This window comes from Heterodontus francisci, chromosome 6, assembly GCF_036365525.1.
Source record: "Heterodontus francisci isolate sHetFra1 chromosome 6, sHetFra1.hap1, whole genome shotgun sequence".
Lineage (NCBI taxonomy): Eukaryota > Metazoa > Chordata > Chondrichthyes > Heterodontiformes > Heterodontidae > Heterodontus > Heterodontus francisci.
Window position 1 is genome coordinate 122,070,541 of NC_090376.1, and position 21,637 is coordinate 122,092,177.

General features: G+C 41.7%; 1 protein-coding gene across 4 annotated transcripts in view; it reads right to left on the reverse strand.

Annotated features, from left to right (window-relative positions):
* Positions 1–21,637, reverse strand: part of ubac2 (UBA domain containing 2) — a 220,405-nt gene that overhangs the window by 124,508 nt on the left and 74,260 nt on the right. The gene's annotated exons all lie outside the window — the stretch shown is intronic.

Sequence of the window (21,637 nt, forward strand, 5' to 3'; positions counted from 1 at the left end):
GCCAGACCTGCTGAGTATTTCCTGCATTTCTTGTTTTTATAACCCTTTAGTGTTAATTACTAAAAGAAAAAATTAAGAAACACTTACATTTCTCCAGCACCTCACACAACTTCAGCACTTATCAAAGTGCTTTGCAGCCAATTAGATACTTTTGAATTACTGTCGTAATGTAGGAAACACAGCAGCCAATTTGCACACAGCAAGCTCTCACAAACAGCAATGTGATAATGACCAGATAATCTGTAACAGTGATGTTGATTGAGGGATAAACACTGGTCAGGACACTGGTCAGAACTCCCCTGTTCTTCTTCAAAGTAGTGCAACAGGATCTTTTATGTCCACCCAAGAGGGCAGACAGGGTTTAATGCCTCATCTGAAAGACGGCACATCTGACAGTACAGCACTCCCTCAATACTGCACTGCGAGTGTCAGCCTAGATTTTTGTGTTCAAGTGGGACTTGAACCCTCTGACACCGAGCGAGAGTGCTACCCACTGATCCACAACTAACAGTTAAAGATATAGATTTAGATTTAAGGTAATTGGCAAAAAATCATAGGGTTTTTTCCTTAGCACAGCATGTTTTAATGACCTCGAATACACTGCCTGAAAGGGTGGTGGAAACAGATTCAATAGTAACTTTCAAAGAAAATTAGATATGTCCTTGAAAAAGAGAAATTTGCAGGGCTAAAGGCAAAGAGCAGGGGCAGTGGGACTAATTGGATAGCTCTTTCAAAGAGCCGGCAGAGGCCTGATGAACCAAATGGCCTCCTCTGTTCTGGACAATTCCATGATTCTAAGTTTTTGTGTAAAGCTTCATCTATCAAGCCCCAATAATAGAGTAAGATTTCCTTTCTTCACCATTTATAAGTGAGAGTACAAAGGAGATAGTTATGATTTTCCGACAAATAGCGAACAGACAAAATCCTTCCCAAGCATGCCAAGATTCAGTCTCAGAAAAATTCTCCATATCACCAGTTTAACATCATCTGTGTCCCACACCAAGCATCATGTGACCTCTAAGAATGCCACGTTTGGAACAGGCCATGGAGGTATTTAAAATAAGGATGACATTTTTAAAATAAAGGTGTTGCTTAACTGGGAAGCAATGTCGGTCAGCGAACACAGTAGTGAAAGAAGAATGGGATTTGGTGCAAGCTAGGATCTGGGCAGCAGAGTTTTGGCTGATTAAGGTTTACTGAGGCACGAATGTGGAAGGCCAGCCAGGAGAGCATTATAATGCAATGCAAGATGTGCACATCTAAGAGCAAAAGATTAAGGATCTCTATCTCTGCACCCAGTATACATACTGCAGGATCTTCACTCTTCCCAGCACAGGAAAAACATCCAACAGCACCCAAAACGTTTCAATATTAAAATACTGCAGAGTCTGCAAATCTCTGCACCCACAAATGAAAATCAAACAAGTCATAGTATATGAAACAATAGGAATTAGAAAATAGCTACGGAGAGAACACGAAAGGCAATGGGCTAAATATCTTAAAAGCAAAATACTGCAGATGCTGGAAATCTGAAACAAAAACAAGAAATGCTGGAATCACTCAGCAGGTCTGGCAGCATCTGTGGAAAGAGAAGCAGAGTTAACGTTTCGGGTCAGTGATCTTTCTTCGGAACTGACAAATATTAGAAAAGTCACAGATTATAAACAAGTGAGGTGGGGGTGGGGCAAGAGATAACAAAGGAGAAGGTGCAGATTGGACCAGGCCACATAGCTGACCAAAAGGTCACGGAGAAAAGGCAAACAATATGTTAATGGTGTGTTGAAAGACAAAGCATTAGTACAGATTAGGCGTGAATACACTGAATATTGAACAAATATTGGCAAACCTGAAGAAAAACAACCTGAAAAAAACAGTGGGTAAGCAAACTGAACAAACTAAGATGAAATTAAATAAATGCAAAAAAAGATTGTAAAAAATGTAAAAAGGAATGTAAAAAAAAGGAAGAAAAAATAACTAAAAATGAAAGTAAAATGGGGGGCTGTCATGCTCTGAAATTATTGAACTCAATGTTCAGTCCGGCAGGCTGTAGTGTGCCTAATCGGTAGATGAGATGCTGTTCCTCGAGCTTGCGTTGATGTTCACTGGAACACTGCAGCAATCCCAGGACAGAGATGTGAGCATGAGAGCAGGGGGAAGTGTTGAAATGGCAAGCAACCGGAAGCTCAGGGTCCTGCTTGTGGGCTGAGCGGAGATGTTCCGCAAAGCGGTCACCCAGTCTGCGCTTGGTCTCCCCAATGTAGAGGAGACCACACTGTGAGCAGCGAATACAGTATACTACATTGAAAGAAGTACAAGTAAATCGCTGCTTCACCTGAAAGGAGTGTTTGGGGCCTGGGATAGTGAGGAGAGAGGAGGTAAATGGGCAGGTATTACACCTCCTGCGATTGCAGGGGAAGGTGCCCTGGGACGGGGACGAGGTGGTGGGGATAATGGAGGAGTGGACCAGGGTGTCGTGGAGGGAACGATCCCTTCGGAATGCTGACAGGGGAAGGGAGGGGAAGATGCGACTGGTAGTGGCATCACGCTGGAGGTGGCGAAAATGGCGGTGGATGATCCTTTGGATATGGAGGCTGGTGGGATGAAAAGTGAGGACAAGGGGAACCCTGTCACGGTTCTGGGAGGAAGGGGAAGGGGTGAGGGTAGAGGTGCAGGGAATGGGTCGGACACGGTTGAGGGCCCTGTCAACCACAGTGGGGGGAAATCCTTGGTTGAGGAAAAAGGAGGTCATATCAGAAGCACCGTCATGGAAGGTAGCATCATCAGAGCAGATGCGTCGGAGACGGAGAAACTGGGAGAATGGAATGGAGTCCTTACAGGAGGTAGGGTGTGAAGAAGTGTAGTCAAGGTAGCTGTGGGAGTCAGTGGGCTTATAATGGATATTGGTAGACAACATATCCCCAGAGATGGAGACAGAGAAGTCGAGGAAGGGAAGGGAAGTGTCAGAGATGGACCATGTAAAGGTGAGAGAAGGGTGGAAATTGGAAGCAAAGTTGATAAAGTTTTCTAGTTCGGGGCGGGAGCAGGAAACGGCACCGATACAGTCATCAATGTACCGGAAAAAGAGTTGGGGGAGGGGGCCTGAGTAGGACTGGAACAAAGAATGCTCGACATATCCCACAAAAAGACAGGCATAACTAGGACCCATGCGGGTACCCATAGCAACACCTTTTACTTGAAGGAAGTGCATGGAGTTGAAGGAGAAGTTGTTCAATGTGAGAACAAGTTCAGCCAGGCGGAGGAGGGTAGTGGTGGATGGGGACTGGTTGGGCCTCTGTTCCAGGAAGAAGCGGAGAGCCCTCAAACCATCCTGGTGGGGGATGGAGGTGTCGAGCGATTGGACGTCCATAAATATCTTGCTGGAGTGGAGCATCTCGCGGTGTGCCCTGATTGTTAAGACTTTTTCCTTCATCCTTCAGCTCGAAAATAATTTGAGCCATTATTTGCCACCAAAAGTGCATGCTGGAAACTGCACAGCAGGGGCACTGCAGCATCTGGAACCTTGGTGGATGACAGGACCAACAGTCATCTCCATAGGCAATGTTATTTAGGATGGAGAAAGAAACATAGAATTAAATAGAATATACAGCACAGAAACAGGCCATTTGGCCCAACCAGTCTATGCCAGCATTTATGCTCCACTTGTACCTCCTCCCATCCTTCCTCACCTAACTCTCTCAGCACAACCCACTACTCCCTTCTCCCTCAATTGCTTATCTAGCGTCCCCTTAAATACATCTATGTTATTCACCTCAACTGATCCTTGTGGTAGTGAATTCTAAAGCCTGGCTTAGTATAAAATTAAAACCCGACCCGGGCCCGACCCGACCACAGCCAACCCGAACCCGACCCGGGCCCCAGCCCGAGTCCTTTAATTTTTTTTCGCGCCCGGCCTGACCCGACACAAATATCTTTCATCCGTTCTGGCAGCAGGCTATTCCTGCAGCTGGAGTTGTGGAGAATCACGGGTAAGCCTGATCCCGTGGCTTCCCGGAAGCAGCACTGCCCAGCCTGACCCGAGCCCAAATGCTGGACTCGGAATATTGACCTAACCCGAACCCGACACACGTAGTCAGGTCTAGTCGGGTTCGGGTCGCGTAGCCAGGCTTTAGTGAGTTCTACATTCTCACCACTCTGGGTAAAAAGGTTTCTTCTGAATTCCCTATTGGATTTCTTGGTGGCCATCTTATATTAATGGCCTTCAGTTTCGCTCTTCCCCACAAGTGGAAACACTCTGTGTCTACTCTATCAAAACCTTGCATAATTTCAAAGACCTCTATTAGGTCATCCTTCAGCCATCTCTTTTCAAGAGAAAAGAGATCCAACCTATTCATCCTTTTCTGACAGATGCCCTCTCTAGTGCCTCCACACCCTTCTTATAATATGGCGACCAGAACTGCATACAGCACAAATGTGGTCTAACCAAACTTCAATACAATTATAGCATAACTTCACTACTTTTCAATTCTATCCCTTTAGAAATAAACCTGAGTGCTTGATTTACTTTTTTAGATTCTTATTTTATCAGTAATATGTGGCCTCCTTATTTTTATCAAAATATCTCACACTTATGTGTTGAAATTCATTTGCCAATTATATGTCTACTCTTCAAGTTTATTAATGTCTTCTTGTAATTTGTTACAGACCTCCTCAATATTGACTATACACCACCACCACCCCAAAATGTGGTACCAGCAGCAAATTTAGAAATTGTGCTTTTGATTCCAAAGTCTAAATTGTTAACATAAATTGTAAACAGCAGTGGTCCCAGCACTGATCCTTGTGGGATCCCACTTCCCATCTTCTGATCTTCTGCCACTCTGAATAGCTACCCTTTACCCCTACTCTCTGCTTTGAAGTCAGCTAGTTACCCATTCTGCTACTTGTCCCCTGACTCTGCATGCTGACCTTATTCATTAACCTATGATGTGCCACTTTACTGAAGGCCTTTTGGAAACCTACATAAATTACATCTACTGCATTACCCCATCTCTCCTTCCGTTGCTTTTTCAAAGAATTCAATGAGTTTGGTCAAACAAGTCTTTCTCCTTTGAAATCCATGCTATTCATTATTATATTTTTGTTTCTAGACGTTTTTCTATTTTCTCCATTAGTAGGAATTCCATTATTTTTCCGATCATTGATATTAAGCTGACTGGGCTATAGTTCCCTGGAAATGTTCCATCTCGCTTATAAATATAGGTATAATATTAGCTACCTCCCAATCCTCCGGCACTATATCTTTTTCATATGAATTATTAATTATGTGTAATAACGCCTCTGCTACCTTTTCCCTAGATTCCTTTAAAATACATGGATGCAATCCATCTGAATCAGGAGTTTAATCCTCTCTGAGTTTGATTAATTTATTTAATATTTCTCCTCTTTATTTCAAAAGCAGTTATATATTTTCTAATGTCATCTTCAGATGTCATGTCAACCTGATTTGTCACCCTGGTAAATACTGCAGCCAAGTAACTATTTAATATTTCTGCCATTTCGTTATCACTCCCTGTGATTTTATCCTGACCCTTAGTGGCCCCATTCCCACCTGACTTTCCTTGTTTTTATTTATGTTCCTGTTGAATATTTTACTGTTCTGTTTTATGTTCTTTGATAATTTAAATTCATAGTTCCTCTTTGTCTTCCTTTTTTTGACTTCCCTCATAATCTCTTTGTATTCTTGTGCTCTTTTAGGCCATCCTTACCCCCAATTTTTCCCATGTGTCTTTATTCATGCATAGTGCCTCAATAGCGTTCAGTTTGTTCTTTTTATTTAGCGGAATATATTTTTCCTAGACTCCGTTGAACACCATTTTAAATGCTTCCCATTGCTGTTCTACATCACTAAGTCAACATTTTTGACATTTTATTTTGCCCAAGTCCTATTCTCAGCCTCTCAAAATAGTTTTTTCTCCAATCTATTTTCCTGGTCTTCATCCTACTTATGCACGTCTCAATTATTATCTTGAGGCATTTCGTATTCTGGTCACAAATACCTAGATGTTCCCCTATTTTTAGTTCTCTTATCTGCTCCATTACCAGATCCAAGAGCGAATCCTGCCTTGTTGGTCTTTTGTACTGGGTTAGAAAGGAGTCCTGTACACATTGTAAGAACTCCATTCCCTTATCCCTTTTACCTACCCCTTCCGGTCAAGTAATTTTGGGGTAGTGGGAATCCCCATGATTATTATTCTATGCTTCGTACTCATTTCCCTAATGTGTTTACCCAAACAGAGTAATGACAGAGAAGCAAAAGAGAAATAAAGAGAAAAAAAGGAAGATTGGATTAAGAGAAAAAAAAGGAAGATTGGATTAAGAGGAAAAAAAAGAGGCAGAAAAGTATGAACATTTAAAAAGATAATCAAAACATTTAGGAACAATTTACGTCATGCAGTAAAGAGACACAAGAATTTAAACTTCTCCAATTCTGGGCCAGAGAGATACATTAATAATTATCACATCAAAGGTATTTACGCTGTTAATTATGAGCCCTAACATTCTGTCCAAATCAGGCAAGTTTCTAAAAGTAACGGAAAGTGTTACGACCAGGTGAGAAAGGCATCCAGAGGTCTTTAGCTGTCTTCACCTGGTCTTATTGTAACAGGTTTTAAGTTTAAACACACTGGGCTGGATTTTACCTTAGGCGCATGGGAATTCGCCAGCACTGTGAAAGTCGGTGGTGAACCCTCTTCCGCCCAGCCTGGGGATACTTCCCGTATTTTATGGGTCCCCAAGCTTTAATTGTCCCGAGGCAGGACTTCCACCCGCTTGAGGGAATAGGTCCTGCCTCAGTGAGCTGCGGGCCGGCAGCTCTTAGTCACAGCAGCGCCACCGTGAGTGGTGGCCACTGCTGGGACTGCAACCCAGCTGACGCCATGGACTCTTGAGAGTGGGTAATTAGAATTAGAATTAGAATATTACAGCGCAGTACAGGCCCTTCGGCCCTCGATGTTGCGCCGAGCTGTGAAACCATCTGACCTACACTATTCCATTTTCATCCATGTGTCTATCCAATGTCCACTTAAATGCCCTTAAAGTTGGCGAATCTACTACTGCTGCAGGCAGGGCATTCCACGCCCTTACTACTCTCTGAGTAAAGAAACTACCTCTCACATCTGTCCTATATCTATCACCCCTCAACTTGAAGCTATGTCCCCTCGTGTTTGCCATCACCATCCGAGGAAAAAGACGCTCACTATCCACCCTATCTAACCCTCTGATTATCTTATATGTCTCTATTAAGTCACCTCTCCTCCTCCTTCTCTCCAACGAAAACAACCTCAAGTCCCTCAGCCTTTCCTCGTAAGACCTTCCCTCCATACCAGGCAACATCCTAGTAAATCTCCTCTGCACCCTTTCCATAGCTTCCACATCCTTTCTATAATGCGGTGACCAGAACTGCACGCAATACTCCAGGTGCGGTCTCACCAGAGTCTTGTACAGCTGCAGCATGACCTCGTGGCTCCGAAACTCGACCCCCCTACTAATAAAAGCTAACACACCATATGCCTTCTTGACAGCCCTATTAACCTGGTTAGCAACCTTCAGGGATTTATGCACCTGGACACCAAGATCTCTCTGCTCATCTACACTAACAAGAATCTTCCCATTAGCCCAGTACTCTGCATTCCTGTTACTCTTTCCAAAGTGAATCACCTCACACTTTTCCGCATTAAATTCCATTTGCCATCTCTCAGCCCAGCTCTGCAGCCTATCTATGTCTCTCTGTACCCTACAACATCCTTCGGCACTATCCACAACTCCACCGACCTTAGTGTCATCTGCAAATTTACTAACCCACCCTTCTACACCCTCTTCCAGGTCATTTATAAAAATGACAAACAGCAATGGCCCCAAAACAGATCCTTGCGGTACACCACTAGTAACTAAACTCCAGGATGAACATTTGCTATCAACCACCACCCTCTGTCTTCTTTCAGCTAGCCAATTTCTGATCCAAAGCTCTAAATCACCTTCAACCCCATACTTCCGTATTTTCTGCAATAGCCTACCGTGGGGAACCTTATCAAACGCCTTACTGAAATCCATATACACCACATCCACTGCTTTACCCTCATCCACCTGTTTGGTCACCTTCTCGAAAAACTCAATAAGGTTTGTGAGGCACGACCTACCCGTCACAAAACCGTGCTGACTATCTCTAATGTACTTATTCTTTTCAAGATGATTATAAATCCTGTCTCTTATAACCTTTTCCAACATTTTACCCACAACCGAAGTAAGGCTCACAGGTCTATAATTACCAGGGCTGTCTCTACTCCCCTTCTTGAACAAGGGGACAACATTTGCAATCCTCCAGTCTTCCGGCACTATTCCTGTCGACAATGACGACATAAAGATCAAAGGGTAAGTTGGGCATGCCTCACCAGGGGATCGGTCGAGCTCTGGTGAGGCTAGGGTTGTCGCTTGGGGGGAAGAGGTGGCGTCTTGGGTCCCACGGTGAGTTGGGAGGCGGGGGCGGCCCTTAATCGGGCACTCTGTGCCCGATTGCCATGCCCCCCGCCAACCCCAGGGCGTGGAAAGGCCGCTGGGGAAGCATAAAATTCAGCCCATTGAGTTTAAAGCTCCCCCTTTGGTGAATCCTTGTTCACCATTTTCCAATTATAAGGCAAAGAAATGAGCATAAACAGGCTTTCTTAGGTTTAAGGAAGAAAAGTTAAATTTATTAAACCTTAAGCTTAAACTCTAATACGGTTAATGGCTACGGATATACGACACGCCCACGCTAGCATGCACACATGATACGCACATGGAAATAGGGACAGAAAAGAGCAGTCATCAAAAAGGCTAAATTCAGTTCAACAGTGGATAATTTCAATACGGTCAGCAAGGGTACAGGGTAGTTGTTTACATGACAACGTCCTTTGAACTAGGTGGAGCCTGCGGAACACATCTGAAAAATTCAGAACAGGAAAACGGTCAGCAGTAGGCCCATTCAGCCCCTCAAGCCTGTTCTGCCATTCTACAAGATCAGAGCTGATCTGTACCTCAACTCCATTTAGAATCATGGCCTTCTTCTGTGCTGTAACCATTCAGCCCATCATGTCTGTGTCAGGTCTCTGCAAGAGCAACTCATCTAGTCCCACTCCCCTGCCTTTTCCCTGTTTCCCTACAATTTATTTTCTCTTCAGATAATTATCCAATTGTGTTTTTTACTCGCTTTTCCTCGATAACCTTACCTAACAAAGATCTCTCAATCTAATCTTGAAAATGCAAACTGACCGCCCCCCCAAGTTTCAAAAGCCTTTTGGGGGATGAGAGTTTCATACGACCATGCGAATTAGGAGCAGAAGTAGGCCATTTCGCCTGTCGAGCCTGCTCCACCATTTAATAAGATTATGGCTGATCTGTTTCTGCCTCCAATTCCACACTCCCATCTACCCCGAATAATCTTTCATTCCCTTGCCTAACAAGAATCTATCTACCTCCACTTTAAAAATACTCAATGAGCCCCCAGATTTCCACTACCTTGTTGGTGAGGAAGTGTTTCATGGCATCACCCTTGAATGGCCTAGCTCTAATTTTAATGTTATACTCCTGGTTCTGAACTGCGCACACAACAGGAAATAGTTTCTCTCAATCAACTTTATCAAGCTGTTGATAAAATCTCAAATGCCTTGATTGGATCACCCCCTAATCATCTGCAATCAAGGGAATACAAGCTTATATACAAGCTACAATATATTCCCTCAGACGTATAACATTAGATTATCAAGTGCTACAATTCTTTATTAAGTCATACAGAAATAGCTGGAGACAACACAACAAATGGTTGCTCACAAGTTGGGATAAAACTAATCAAATATTTCAATGGAGCGAACTATAAATCTATAACACTGCAGTTCTTGAAAAATACCAAATTCAGTGCAAAATTAGATAATTTGTATGTGGTCATCTCTTAGTAATTTTTGCCCACACACAATTCTACTTGAGTACAAATGCTAAATAATTTCCACAATCTGATCATCAGCTCAAACAGTAGGAAAAATTAAAATAATGTAAAATGAGCTCAGGGAAAACTTCAGTCAACCATGACACACTCCTACAAAGGTTAGTGAAATACTCATTGGAGAAGTGAAAGTAAATGACACAATATTAAGAATGTTCCACTTGCAGAACTTGAGTTTTTTTTTTATGAAGTTGGTTGGAGGATAAATATTGGCCCAAATATTGGCCCTGAGAGCTCCCCTGCTCTTCTTTGAATAGTGTCATGGTATATAGTACATCCAACTGAGGGGGAAGACTGGGCCTCGGGTTAATATCTTATCGCAAAGACAGCATCTCAGACACTGCGGCACTCCCTTAGTTCATCCTAGATTCTGTGCTCCAGTCACTGGAATGGGACTTGAACCCACAACCTTCTAACCCACAGGTGAGACTGCTACCCATTCAGCCATGGCTGGTGCAATACAAATAAAAGGACAGCACAGTGATTTGGAGCACAAAATAAGTGCTCACTCCAGATTCACAACTAACTTCTCTCTCGAGAGTTACTGATCTCGAGTTGTAGCGTACTGAAGATGTGTGCACACAGACCCGGAACTACATTGCAGAGAGAGAGAGATGGGAACAATAAGATCAGGTGGTAATATATCCAGGATTATAATAGGTTTGAGAGAGATTGAGCTCAAGTTAGGTTTGACACTTATTTTCAGTTATCTGCCAGAGTGAGGGGAAAGAATAGCCTGAAGAACAAAAACTATTATTCAGTTCAAGAAACTGACTTACTTCATTAAGGACAAATGGACATGTATGTATACTAATCTTTTTGAACCTTCCAACAATTTTCCATCGATGTCACAAAGACAAAGGTTATATCTAGAAAATTTGAGGGGATTACCGAAATTTTGCTAGTTAGTGACATGAAGAGTCAGTGACCTTAACCACCTATCCCTGACATCTTTCCCACCCCCACATACACATAGCGTAGCACAAAAGCAAGTAGAAACAGCAATTGGTCACTTTCCACTGAATAATAATCATCAAGTTCCTTATGGACTTGAGAAATAATTAAAACGGTGAGAAATAAATTGAAGATTTAAAAATATATATATGAATGCATTAGACACCACAGGTGATTCATGGCACATTATTCACAGCATAACTGATCAACAGGAAATCAGATGGTACTGCGTTGCTGCCATTATATATTTTAAACTAGTTGATCTGACATAATGTTGCACACCATCTGTTTTAGATGCAGTATTCAGTTCAACAAGAACAATTTGAATTTATATAGTGCCTTTAATGAAGTAACATTGGACAAAGGAAACCTTCATCCTATCAGTATGGACTGGATTCAAATCCAATGTGTTCTAAAGCAATATGGGTCTGGATTTAAACCCCATATCTGCTAACCCAATAAGGTCTGATTCAAACCTAGTGTGTGCTAATCGAATATGGCTCTGGATTTAAACCCAATGTGTGCTAAGCCAATACCGGTGTTCCTTTGGAAGTATGGTCAAAATATACATAAGCAAACTGAAAATGAAATATATTTAATAAAAAAAAGGTGAGAATGCCTGGTTGTTGGGATAATTAATAGCCCCATAATAAACTTTTTTTTCAAAAGCACATGTTTCAAAGCTCCACACGCCTGCAATTTTGCTAGCTACAGAGAAAGTATTTTTCACATTTTCAATAAAAAAGGAATTTTGGGTCGGCAGTGTATTAATACAAAAGCAGATGAAAACAAAGACAGACTTGCATTTATATAGCATCTTACACAATCTCAAGATGTCCCAAAGTGCTTTTCAGCCAACAAATTACTTTTGCAGTTTAGTCACTGATGTTATGTAGAAAACGCAGCAATTTGTGCAAAACAAGAACTCACGAACAGCAATAAGATAGTGACCAGACTTTCTGTTTTTTAGTGATATCAGTTGAAGGATTAATATCTTTCTCTTCACTGAAATAGTTACATGGATCTTTTACACCCACTGAGAGCGCAAACAGGGCCTCGGTTCAATTTATCATCTGAAAAACAGCACTTCCAAAAGTGCAGCACTCCCACAGTACTGCACTGAGGGCGTCAGCCTAAGATTTATGCCTAATTCTCTGCAGTGGGACTTGAACCCACAATCTTCTGCCTCAGACTACAACTAATGGGGAGCTGTTAAAAAAAAAAATTATGCATCACCTGTCAACCGACACCAACATTACTTAAGTCCATAAAGCGAGATTTTCTTTCCGTCAGGTATTATATAATTTATATACATTATAGTTTCATATTTATATTTATAGTTGTCAGCTGTTGCTCAGTTGGTAGCAATCTTGGCTCAGAGTGAGAAGTTTGTGGGGTCAAGTCACACTCCAGGACTTGAACACAAAATCTAGGCCGCCACGCCAGTGCAATACTTAAGGAGTGCTGCACTGTCAGAGGTGCTGTCCTTTGAATGACTCAGGTGGACGTAAAAGATCCCATGCACTATTTCGAAGAACGGAACGGGAATTCTCCCTGATGTCCTGGCCACAATTTATCCCTCAACCAATATCACAAAAACATACTATCTGGTCATTATCACATTGGTGTTTGTGGGAGCTTGCTGTGTGTACATTGGCTGCCACGTTTCCTACATTACAACAGTGACTACACTTCAAAAAGTGCTTCATTGGCTGTAAAGCACTTTGGGATGTCCGGTGGTCATGAAAGACACTACAGAAATGCAAGTCTCTCTCACATAATATGAATAAAGGTGACAAAACAACTGATGGGCTCCATTCCTCTTCTTTGTTCCTTGAGTACTCTCTTTAACAAGTCAATTAATTACAGTGAATTTGGTCCACTTTCCTGCCCTGTTTGTTGTTTGCCCTATATTCTGAAAATGTATTAAACTAACACGCAGCTGGTGTAACAGGCTGAAGCAGGCCCAGGACCCGGTGGTGAATTAGACATGGAGAACAGAACAGCTTAAATCAACTGAAGTTTATTCACACACAGCCTCCGTTGTGTCTTTAAGTGCAACGATGGACAAGGCAGCGACAGGGATTACTTTCCAGCCTACATCTTCTCACTCTCATAGCTTTCCTCTCGAACCACCTCACCCCAATGGAACTATTTCCCTGCCTTTTATTCTTCCAAGTTGGGAGTCATTCCTGATTAAAGGCATTTAAGGTTAACAATTTCTTAAAGCTATATCGCCTTGCTTTGGTCATTGTGACCTTTTACAAAATTCCTTAAAGTTGGATCCCTATCAAGGATACAGAACTTTCGAAAGTCACAGGATCATATATTGCCTCCCTCTCGCTCTGTTCCACGAAACAAGATAGATCCACGTAGTTTCCCCTTGCAGAATCCTACACCTATCCTTGCAGCTTTAGCTGTTCGAAGAGCTTTAAGCTTGTTCTTTATAAATGTTCTTTCTGGTAGTCATGTGAACTGCGTTGTCATGATACATTCTGGGAATTATATTCCCTTTGAAGCAGGTTACAAACTACAATTCACATAATACAGATTTCTCACTCACAGAGAATCTTTCAACAATAATTGGAAATACCCAGTGACCCAGGCTTCGATTAAATTTCTAATTCATGAAATGATGCAGAACTCAAGAGAGGAGGTACTTTTCAGGGTACTTTTTAAGCATTATTAAATGACAAATTTTTATCGGAAAATTCTGACTTTCAGAATTATACATTTTTAAATGTGGTTTTTTTATTTGTCAGCTATGTAAAACTGACTTCCGTAAGGAAGGAAATAAAGAACCATCTACAAGCACCTGGAAAATAAACTAAATGATTTCACTGCTTCACCCTGTGATAATCGATGGGCTGAGTCTGCAGAATTTCAAAGATGGTTAGTGGGAATTAATGGAGTGGCGTTGTAGCAATTGCTCATTGTTGATTGGCAGCTTTCTCTACCAGTCGGGTCAAGTGCATGGCAGCATTTTTGCATCTGCTATCAATCAGCAAAACTAACGAATCATGTATTGGCTATTTCAACCAATCAAGATTATTCACCTGTTGGGGCATGACTCAAATGAGGCGCAGCACTTTTCTTTTGCCCGGATTTTGCGGTCAGCAGCAACAGAACACACTCACTGTTCAGTGAAATTACAATTACCCACAGACTTTCTGTGGGCTTTTGCACTGCATATTGTGAAAACTAGAGTCTGGGATCTGTATGAACAGGGAAAGCAAGAGCACGTCAATTCAACTAATCAGATTGAGAAATCCTCACTGAGACACGGAAAGTCTAAACCAGTCTCGACAACCTTGGTGCAATATTTGACGTCGAGATGAGCTTCCAATCGCATATCTGCAATAACACTTCCATAACATCACCCGACTCTGCCTCTGCTGATTAAATCCACGTCCATACCTTTGTTACCTGTAGATGTAACTAGTCCAACATATTCCTGGCTGATTTCCCACGTTTTACCCTCCATCAATTTGACTTCAGGTAAAACTCTGCTGTCCCTGTCTTAACTCACGCTAAGTCACCACTCACCCATCAACCCCGTGCTCACTGACCTACATTGTCTCCTGGGTAAGCAACGCCTCAATTTTAAAATTCTCATCCTTGTTGTCAAATCCCTGCCATGGCCTCACGCCTCCCTATCTCAGTAATCTCAAGCCCTACAACCCTTCGAGATATTTGCGCTCATCTAATTCTGTCTTCTTGACGATCCTGATTTTAATCACGCTACCATTGGTGGCCGTGCCTTCAGTCTGGGCCCTAAGCTCTGGAATTCCCTCCCTGAGCCTTTCCACCTCTCTTTCCTCCTTTACGACACTCCTTGAAACTCATATGCCCTAATATCTCCTTGCATGGCTCAGTATCAAATTTTGATTTACAATGCTCCCAATGGGACATTTTATTATGTTGAAGGCAATATATAAATACAAGTTGATGTTATGGTGGTGATGGTGTTGTTCATTCAATGCAAAATCAGGTACAGAAAGCAAAATAAAGAGAGGGAAAGAAAGATAGGCTTAAGAAAGAGATAAAATAGGCAGAAAAAATGAAAAAAATATTTTTTTCTAAATCTCCAACAATAGTTAAAAATCTGAAGGAATGAGTCTCCAAATGTTATAGCTAATTTTCAGTACATGAGGAGCAGGGCAATATGCAACCGCATTAAGAGGCTAAAAGGTTTAAATTAGAAGGGCAGGTTGGATAGACTGGGTTCTGATGAAATGTCACAGACCTGAAACGTTAACTCTGTTTCTCTCCACAGATACTGCCAGACTTGCTAAGTATTTCCCACACTTTCTGTTTTTATTGCATAGACTGGCTTTCATTCCCTTTGAGTATAGAAGATTAGATGAATAAAAGATTTGATAGGGTGAATAGACAGAAACTATTTCCTCTGCTGGGGGAGACCAGAACAAGGAGGCATAACCATAAAATTAGAGCTAGTGTGGTTAGTGATGATGTCAGGAAGCACTTCTTCACACAAAAGGAAGTCTGGATCCATTCCACAGAACTGGGACAGCAAAATTATAACACAAGATATTTTAGAAACAATGTAAGTCCATTAAATCCATTAAGCCAGTTCATTTTTTTAATAAAGTGCAGTTCTATCTAATTGCCTTCCCATCTCTGTAACCTCCTCCAGCCCTACAACCCACGAAGAACACAGTGCTTCTCCAATTCCAGTCTGTGCATCCCTGATTTTAAACGCTCCATCATTGGCGGGCCATGCCTTCAGCTGCCTGGGCCCTAAGCACTGGAATTTCCTCCTTAAATTTCTTTACCTTCTTTAAAATGTTCCTTAAAATCTACCACTTTTACCAAGTGTTTGATCACCTGTCTTATTATCTCATGATGCTGAATCTCAATGTTTTTCTGCTAATGCTCCAGTGAAGCAGCTTTGGATGTTTTTCTACTTTAAAGACAGTATATAAATGCTAAATGCAAGTGGTTGTCATTAAATCACCAACAGCAATATCAGAGGAAACCTGCTAATATACAAGAGTAATAAGTAAACATCAACAGTGGGAGTAAAATACAAAATTAAGTACTGATAACAGCAAAGAATTTTCAATGACCCCCTCCAAAATATAACTGTCTAGACATTGTATTGTTTTGCACTTCACATTTGCAAGAAACCACAAATTAAAACTGATACCTTCATTATGGTTCCTTTGGGTCTCGTGTAGACCTGTTCAATTGTTTCCGTAGGTTGTAAATTATCGAAATCATCAAAAAATTAGCATAAGGCTGAAGGTGTCATCGCTTCTTCAATAGCACCTTCCAAACCCACAACCTCAACCAGCTAGAAGGACAAAAGCAGCAGGTGCATGGGAACACCATCAACTCCAAGTTACAAACCATCTTGACTTGGACACATAAATGCCATTCCTTCACTGTTGGTAGGTCAAAATCCTGGAACTCCCTCCCTAACAGCACTGTGGGAGCACCTTCATCACATGGACTGCAGCAGTTCAAGAAGGCAGCTCACCATCACCTTCTCAAGGGCATTGAGGGATGGGCAATAAACTCCGGCCTTGCCAGTGACACCCATACACAAAGAATGAATACAAAATAAAACATCAAGATAACAAAAGTGGGACAGAAAAATTATAACACAAGATATTTTAGAAACAATGTAAGGCCTTTAAATCCATTAAGCCTTTTTAATAAAGTGCAATTCTATCTAATTGCCTTCCTTCGCTATTCCTAAATCCTCTCCTCTCTCTCAAAATGCATCCTAGTTTCTTTTGAACTTAATATTGCATGGTTCAGTAGCCCTTACTGATAACATTTTACAGTTCAGTCACAGGGGCTTAGGGAAGGTAATATGTTATCAAGTATGGGGTTGCTCTTACTGCAAAGTAATTACCTTGTGCTCTGTAAACCTCCCTCTCTCCTCCTTTAAAAACCTCCCTTTGACCAAGCTTTTGCTCACCTGTCCTAATATCTCCTTACGTAGCTCGGTGTCAAATTTTGTTTGAGAATTGCTCCTGTGAAGTGCCTTGGGAGGTTTTCTTACATTAAAGGCACTGTACAAATGCAAGTTGTTGTTGTGGACTATCGGGAGAACTTGGCCATGAAGAGCATGACCTGGTGTTGCTCAAGATATTTGAACCAGATCTGTTGATGAATAACCATCCAAGTTGCATGGCGGGTGCATTCAAACCTCAGGCCCGCAGACTGGACAGTACAGAGGTGAAGAGAGGGACCAGGAGTGACTTGATGAATTCTAGGACGCTAAGCATTAATTCAGTTCTCTTTTATGTAACCAGATTCTGCCTTTTTTTTGTATACCATGGATTAAGTGCAATGTAAGGAACATTTTTGGTTTCGATTAGCTAAATCCAATAAGTTAGAATGAATTTCCTAAGCTTGTTTCTCAGAAGAAAGTCTAAATGTGTTTCCTACACAAACAATTTATCACAAAATTATATAAGTAATACTGACTGCACCTAACTAAATATTGCATGGTTGAGCTGTAGTTAACCACACCATTATTACATTAGCAGTGAAAATGAACATGATTTTAGAAGAAAATTTGTTTATTAACACTTGTTTGTGCTTACCACAAACACAAAACCAAATCTTTCCTGCCATCTACTGGCCTATGTTATATCCTTCATGTTGCTGCAAGACATAGCATGGTACACCGTATATTGGGGGAAGGAGGTTCTTTAAGAAACAAACAGAGTTAAGGCCTAAACTACCAAATAGTTGATAAGCAAGATAGCTCTTCTGATATCTCCAAAGTCGACGATACCAATGTTCTCCTGGCCAGCCCCCCATCTTCCACCCTCCATAAACTTCAGCTCAGCCAAAACGCAACTGTCCATATCCTAACTCACACTATCACTTTCACCCCTCAACCTTGTGCTCACTGACCTACACTGGATCCTGGTGCAGGAACACCTCAAAATTAAAATTCCTATCCTTGTGCTCAGTTCACTCCATGGCCTCACCACCCCCCCCCCCCCCCCACCCACCCACCCCCCCTTCCTATCTCTGCAACCTCCTCCAGCCTTACACCCCTCTGAGGTCTCTGCGTTCCTCCAAATCTGGCCTCTTGCACTTCCCCAATTTCCATCACTCCACCAATTCTGGCTGTGCCTTCAGCTGCCTCAGCCCTAAGCACGGGAATTCCCTCCCTCTGTCTCTGTGTCCTCTGTTAACATGTCCCCCAAAACCAACTTTTCTGACCAAGTCACCTGTCCTGACATTTTATGTGGTTCAATATCAAATTTTGTTTGAAAACACTCCTGTAAAGCATGTTGAAACTTTTTATTATGTTAAAGGTGCTATTTAGATGCAAGTTATTGCTGTATCAAAGTTTAAGAGGGAGCAGGTACACGACTGTGGGAATTATATGCCAGTTAGCAAGACAAAGAGCTGTGAATTATTTGAGAGTGTTCTGAAGTACAGAATTCAAGATCCTTGGTTGGAAACAATTACAACAAATAGAAGCCATTGTGGATTAATGAATGGCAGTGTCTCCCAAATGTATCTGACGGTGTCAACCATGATCCAGTGGGTAGCACTTTCGCCTCCGAGCCAGAAGGCTGTTTGTCCAATTCTGACTTCACAGGCTTGAGCACATAATCTAGACAGACACGCTCAGTGCAGTACTTGGGAGTGCTGCACTGACATTGGTGCCACTTTTCAGATGAATCATTAAAATAAGGCTCCGTTCTCCCTCTCAGATGGATGTAAAAGATCCTACGGTCACTATTTTTAGAAGAGCAGGACAGTTCTCCCCAGTGTCCTGGCCAATGTTTATGGCTCAACCCGCATCACAAAAACAGATCGTCTGCTCATTAGCACATGGCTGTTTGTAGGATCTTACCGTTTGCATTTAAACAGTGACCGCATTTCAAAAATACTTCATGATTGCTGTGGGTTCAGGGGTAGATATTGGCCAGGACACCAGGGAAAACTTGCCTGCTCTTGTTTTGGAAATAGTGCCATTCGTGCGAGAGGGCAGACGAGGCCTCAGTTTAACTCCTCATCCAAAAGTCATATCTCAGACAGTGCAGCGCTATTTATTTGGCAGGAAGTAATATTTGCTTTGTCATTATTCTTGTTTTCAAACTATTTCAGCAGTATGCTCATGGTGGTCACCTATAACTGCGAAATATCATGTAGGAAGATTCTGCAAGTTGTAATTTGCATCCTGCACTGAAAGCAGTGACTATAACCAACGCCTTCCCCTTTCTTCTGCAGCATTTAGTGCAGTGTAACTCAGCCCGATTAGTTGGCTGCTTTTTTACTGATTCCCTTTGTTTTGTGTGAAATTATCACGTTTGGGGGAGAACAAAATTGTAAAAATTTAAATGGCTGCAGCTAATCAAATTATATTATCTAAACAACATCTTGCATTTATATAGCACCTTTAATGTAGTAAAATTGTCCCAAGAGCTAAAGGGGAAATGAGGAGATTTTTTTCATACGGAAGGGTTGTTAAGATCTGAAATTCCCTACCTGAAAGGATAGTAGAATCAGATTCCATAGGAGTTTTCAAAAGGCAATTGGACGCATAATTAAAGAGGACAAACTGGCAGCATTATAAAAATAAATTACTGGAGTTATAGGACTGAATTGGACTCAAAGAGCGGGCATAGGCACTACTGACCAAAGATTATGATCCCAAGAAGGAGGTTATCATGTCTCTTTGAAAGAGTTTTCCAATTAGTCTCAATCCCCTGCCCTTTCATAGTAGCCCACATCTTTTTTCTCTTCAAGTACTGATCCAATTTCTTTTTGCAAGTTACGACTGAATCTGCTTTCACTACCCTTTCAGTGTTCTCCATGTTTCACAAATGTCTTCAATTTCTTTATATTTCTCTCACCGTGCCTCCTATCGCCTCATGGAATGATCACTTTAACCTCCTCCAGTATTCCAATTAAACATTTCACAAGTCATTCTATCTCTTTGCGTGCAAATATGTCTGTGTCTCCTCCTCTTCTTTGGTCTAATCCTTTTCAAATTAAGGTAGTGATGCTGGTCTGCATTAGGAGCAAACTTATTAATGTTATATTAACCCTATATAACTGAAATAAGCACCTAAACACACCGTTTATACTCAAAAGTGAGTATGGTCAGAAACCGAATAAAAGTATTTCCTATTTGTTAAATCTAGTATTCACACCAAGCAATCCAAGGTCAGCTGTAGCAAGGTCAGAACAAAAGGACCATTTTTCTTTGCCCAAACAAGGGGTCTTAACCTGAAACCTCAGTACAGCATCCCCTACTGAATCACTGATAATTCCCAAACAAAACTTAGAAGTATTGTGAACTGTGAGGAGGATACTCCAGTTGAGAACGAACCAGTGTTTTATACAAGTTAATCATAACTACCTATGCCCCTGTTTATAAAACCCAGGATCCTGTATGCCTTATTAACCACTTTCTCAACCTGCCCTGCCACCTTCAACTATTTCTGCACATAAACCCCCAGGTCCCTCTGCTCCTGCACTCCCTTTAGAATTGTGTACCCTTTATTTTATATTGTCTCTCCTTGTTCTTCCTACCAAAATGAATCAGTTCACATTTCTCAACATTAAATTTCATCTGCCACTTGTCCACCCATTCTACCAGCTGGTCTATGTCCTTTTGAAGTTTGACTAGTGGTCTGTGTACACCACAGAAACCCAAGATATGCGTGTTATTCCCTTGGATCCATCGACAGCGGATGGCCAGTACATAGTTCTTCGATTGATTGCTGAAGCCTCTTACTGGAGATGCAGAACACTTACAAGGTCAATGGAAAAGACTTGTAATTCAAATGCAGTTTTGCATTTCAGACTGTATTAGTCTCTTTAAAAAAAAAATGCAATGTGGATGTTTTAGCCAATACTGTTCTCTCGTAAATATATTTTGTCAAGGAAGGATGTGATGGCTTTAGAGAAGGTGCAGAAAAGATTCACCAGAATGGTTCCAGGGATGAAGAACTTCAGTTACGTGGATAGATTGGAAAGACTGGTGTTGTTCTCCTTAAAGAGAAGGTTGAGAGGAGATTTGTTGGAGGTGTTCAAAATCATGAGGGTCTGGACAGAGTAAATAAGGAGAAACTGTTCCCATGGGCAGAAGGAATGAGAACCAGAGGACACTGATTTAAGGTGATTGACAAAAGAAGCAACGGCGACATGAGGAAAAACTTGAACGCAGTGAGCGTTCAGATCTGGAATGCACTGCTTGAGTGTGGTGGAGGCAGGCTCAATTGCGGCTTTCAAAAGAGAATTGGACAATTAAACTGAGATTTAAAAATTTGCAGGGGTACAGGGAAAAGGCAGGGGAGTGGAACTAGATGAGATGAACTTGCACAGAGCCGGCACAGATGTGACAGGCCGAATGGCCTCCTTCTGTGTTGTAACTATTCTATGACCAGTTACATCTGAGGCTACCTTGACTGTGAATCAGTCATGAATTGTTTTTGTGTTATACTCCAGATAGGTACCAGTATGCAATACATCAAAAATGCCTCATCACCCTGACAGCTCACTGTGAAAGAGACTTCCATGATTTTAGTTTAAATTCATATCCGATAGCAGAGGTTAAGTGGATAGCGTGCTAACACAATGTGCCAAACATTTCATCACTTTTTAACTGCCACATCTGCTCATTCATACAGATCAGCTGGTCTTCCATAGAAGTCAGGAATGAAACTAAATAATTTAGTTGAT